Below are 5,118 nucleotides of genomic sequence, written 5' to 3' on the forward strand. Positions count from 1 at the left end.
ACAAAATCGTAAAGGAAAGATATCCTGGATCAGGTTTTGATAATTTTGCTTTTATTAACACGCGCTTTTTTCAGATCAATATCAAAAAAATGTCGTTTCCCCAACAGAATAAAAAAAATGGGCTAAAGGAAAAGATTAAAAAAATAAATTTTTTCTCTGGCCTTTTCTATATGCATTGATAAAATGATGTAGATCTGTGTCCTGATGTTTAATAAGAAGTTCCACTCTGTTGAAAATAGAATGACATTTCAACAACAGAACGTTTTATATAAATATAAGATCTCATGTATATATTAATATCGGATCAAATTGATTTTGAAATCAATGCACTGAAATAGTGGGGCGGGAAATAAGGTCTCTGCTGTCAAAATAGTGCAAATTGTGATACAAGCATGAAACTTTCAGGAAATTATCTTTAGACCATGTAGATTTCAAAAGTGAAGTGGGCCCAAAAAAATATCTCTGCTCATTCAAGATGGCCGCCATTTTCAAAGATGGCCGCCATATGAATTTGATGTACATAATAGCTCATTCATTCCTATTTTTTTGTACAGACCTGAAACTTACACCAAAGTATGCATATAGTTTCCCCCTTTTCAAAAAATTTAAATCTTTAAGCAATTTCTCTTGCATTTTTCTTCAGAATCCAAGATGGCGTCCAATATGGCTGCCAATTTTAATGAAAAACTGATATATCTCTTTTGCAGTATAATTTTTTTTCACACGGTATGCGTATTTCCATATAAAATTGTGAAATATATTAGAAAAAAAATCAAATTTTAGGTTAACCACATTGTTAGTCATGTTTTTAGTTTTTTTGTACAAAAAAAATCTTTAAAAAAATCAAAGAAAAAGTGCCATTTTTTTTCATTTTTCTCTAACATGGTTTTCTAGGTCTATGTACAAAATTCCAAAAGTTACATAGTTTCTTAAAGTGTATTTGATATTCAATTAACACTATGTTTTATTGTATAATTGTAACAAAAACAAACAAAAATGTGAAGGTTTTATACTCATTAAAAGTGGATGGGGTAAATTTATCAGACAATTGTAGTACAAAATAACGTTTTTTAAGAATTCTTATGCAAATATTCACTGTAAAAGTATTTTATTGTATTAAGGTATTTTTGTTTTCCTTCAGGTCTAGGATGTGTACTAAAATATCAATAAATGCAGATACAATCATATGTATACATTCAGTTATTAAATGTGTTTGCATGATATAAGTTGTTTCAATATTCTTAATACAATTTGATAATTGTACAGAAAGAATATTCATCAACGAACCCATATGTTAGATAAAATCATGAATGGACCTTAGTGAAATGTTGTCTATTTATGAATACAATTATTTTCCTGCACAATTTAGTCTTGCTAAAAGCTTGTAACAGAATGATTCAAAGTCATATTTACTTGCACATCATTGTAACCAAGTATAATTGAATTAGTACCGTCCATTTCTAATAACTTATGTAGACATGATATTTTCAAAAGAAACAAAATACGACTGATACATCATTACTATCTAATGACTAGGTGTGCTAAAATAGGTATCAATAAAACCGCTTGACCCACATAACAAACATAGCTTATACTTTGGAATATAAACTAAATGTATTTCCTACTTTATTTTTCCCATTAAACAAGAGCATTGTTGACCCTAGATCACGCGCCTAAGACCCACTACTGGAAAAGGTCTATAATTCTTTTATACTGAAGAATGCTAAAATCATATAAGGAGTATCTTTTTTCACCAGTCATGATTTATAAAACTATTTGAAAAGAATCTTGTCCAATAACTAGGCTCTCAGAACTACAAAAAGACTCATAATAACTATATTCCAATAAAAGTCCATGTAAACTAAGTGATTTTGACCCTATGCCAATAGTTTATAATCTTTATATAGCATCACAATGTTATGATATATTTTCTCTTCTCTGTGCACATAGTTTCGGAAAAGAATTTTAATATATGAGTCAATGTAAACTAAGTGACAGAGAAAGCCATTTTGGACTACAGGAACATGATTTAAAGGCCCGCACGAGGAACACAGTTTTTAAAGACTTGTGTAGGGAATCGCATTGAAGTTGTTTTGTTGTTGTTGTTAAACAAAATCAACAAACAAACAAACTGTAATGCCTTGAGCTTAGATAGTCAAAATATTACCTTGCCAAGTAAAGAACACCTCTTTAAAAGTTACATAAAACACTTTTGGATCATAAAGTGTACATGCAATAGAAAATTTTTTCTCAAAAATCAAAATGCATAGAGCACAGGTACTAAGCTGGCATGTAGCACCACCTTGGGTCTTTATTAACACATTTAATGAATAATGCTCATATAGCCACCTGGGTTCACTTGTATAGGAAAACACATTAAAAACATCTAGTGTTAAACTACATTGACTTGAAATAAGATATTTGGAATGTAGACTGATATAACATGCATAAATTTGTATGATGCTACTGCAGTCTAAAATGGTTTTGCAATGGTATCACTTAATTTACAATAACTACTGTAATAAATCTGTTTTCTCTTAACCTACAGTATCCGACGCATATTATACATAAATCTTGTATCATCATTAAATTATGTTATAATAATGATATATCATGGACAACATGGTCCAAATTTACCAAACACAAAAGGTCACTAAGTTTATATGGACTCGTATATAGATATGGTTATTAAAGTCCTCTCGTGTGAAATAAAAAATTGAAAGCAGATATTGAGCATGTTTCTTTAAAAGCAACCGGATTCAATTATGACACAAATCATGTGTGTTATGACATAATGGACACTCCCAAAATGATCTTGTTACCTTTTTTTGCAACAATGATCTTAGGGGAGTGATTCAGGGTCATCATTACCCTCTTATTGAAAGAAAAAAAATAAGATATGATTACTTTAGGAAATACTAGTACACTTAGTTTGTATCTTAACTTTTCAAAAAGTTGCATGCAGGCCAGGCCATATCATTGATATATATGTTTCACATCACATACATTTTGTTGGTTTTTAAGCCATCTTTATATTATAAATATAAAATTGTGGTGGAGTCAAAAATATGCGTTTATGGACTACCTTTATACCTTACATTCAAGTGCATGTTTGCTATTTTAAGCACGTTTAGTTGATTTATTGTCTTCTTATATGTCTTTACAATTAACAATTAATATATGATTTCAAATATATTGAAACAAGAATTATCATGCAACCAAATTTAATAACTGAAGGTATACACATGTTTGAATGTGCATTTCTTGCTCACCCACCAAATGGCCCAAAGGAAGACAAAAATACTTTCATCCAATAAAAAGTACTTTTTAAGTTGGAACATTTGCATAAGAATTTATAGAAAAGTAAAAAGACAAAGAAATATAATGAACTCAGCTATGTAGATTTTCTGTTGTTTTTTCTTTTACAATGATCATATAAAATTACCCCACCCACTTTCACAAAATATAAAACCTACAGATTTAATGATTTTCTTACATTCTTTACAATAAACACATGATTGGTTTGTTTGGATTTTACGGCATGTCAGCACATAAATGGCCATATCGTGCCGAATGCTAAAATAGGCTTAAACTATTATGTAAAACGTTGTAAATAAAAATAAAAAAGAGCCAATCAGATCTTTGAATACAAGTTTATCTCTTTCAAATAATCGATGATGTTTTTTGATGGAATTGTATTAAAGAGTTCTTTGAGTGAGTTTACAAATACAGTTTAAGATATAAAGTAACTTTTTAACTTTGTAAATTACTTTAGAAATTCAAATTTGAAAAATATGAAAAAAATGGAATTTTTTCTTGATCTTTTTTAAAGATATTTTTAGACAAAAACTTTTAAAATGTTTACTTTAATTGAGATTAACATATAATTTGATTACCTCTGATATGTTTAAACACCTTTTTTATCATAATAAACATAATTTGTGCACCAAAATTATACTATAAAAATGGTATAACAGTTTTTCACAAAATCGACGGCCATATTGGACGCCATCTTGGATTTGAAAGAAGTATGAAAGAGAAATTTTGTGAGATTTAAATTTTTGAAAAGGAGAAACTTTATGCATGATTTTGGTGTTAGTTAAAGGTCTGTACAAAAAATTGGAATGAATGAGCTAGAATGTATGTCAAATTTATATGGCGGCCATTTTGAAAATGGCGGCCATCTTGAATGAGCAGAGATATTTTTGGGCCCACTTCACTTTTGAAATCTACATGGTCTAAAGATGATTTCCTGAAAGTTTCATGCTTGTATCACAATTTGCACTATTTTCTCAATTTCCCGCCCCACTAAAATATAAACTTTATTTTTTGAATCTATGAAATTGAGATACGTGACTACTGGAGTATTCTACGTATTTTGACTAAAATACGAAAGCCTTTAATCAACAAGTCAGCGCTAAATCGCGATTTAGAAAACAGAATTTTGTTAAATTGATATCATCGAGTATAACGTTTTAATGAAAGGCATAATAGAAAGTAAAAATTTAACAACTTTTTCACAAGTGGTTAATGTTGTTCACTTCAAACAACTTTAAAAGTTGCCCCTAAACTATGTGGGTTCAAATCTCGCCAGGGTCTTTTTTGTGGGTAAGTTATCCAGTTCCATTATAAAACGTTGGTGGTACGACCCGTGGTTGTGTCGGAAATAATGGACGTATGGGGACACTCGATGTCTTCCTCCACCAACAAAGCTGGAAAGTCGCCATATGACCTTTACTGTGTTTGAGCGACGTAAAACCTAACAGGAAATGATATTAAGTCTATTCATAATATGCTTGTTGACAATACATGTTAAGAATTGTTTATTTCATTTTTTTAACTGAAACGCGCGATCTTGCTATATTTCTTGCAGGAACGATTTGTGATGAAATGTTTAGTGGTTTAAAGCGTTACGTTGTTTCCGTTAGATGACGTCCAGATAGATAACGATTGATAATTTGCAATATGAAATAACCAAATCCTATAGCACTGTCGTCATTAAAACCAATCTAAGGAAAAGGCAAGTATTACTTAAACATTAACCTGAATAATTATGAAACACATTTCCCCCTACCATTGTGTTACATTGTGCACTTTAAGACACCATGATAATGATAT

This window comes from Ruditapes philippinarum, unplaced genomic scaffold (genome assembly GCF_026571515.1).
Source record: "Ruditapes philippinarum isolate M1 unplaced genomic scaffold, ASM2657151v2 ctg9439_1_1_1_1, whole genome shotgun sequence".
In the NCBI taxonomy this organism is placed as follows: domain Eukaryota; kingdom Metazoa; phylum Mollusca; class Bivalvia; order Venerida; family Veneridae; genus Ruditapes; species Ruditapes philippinarum.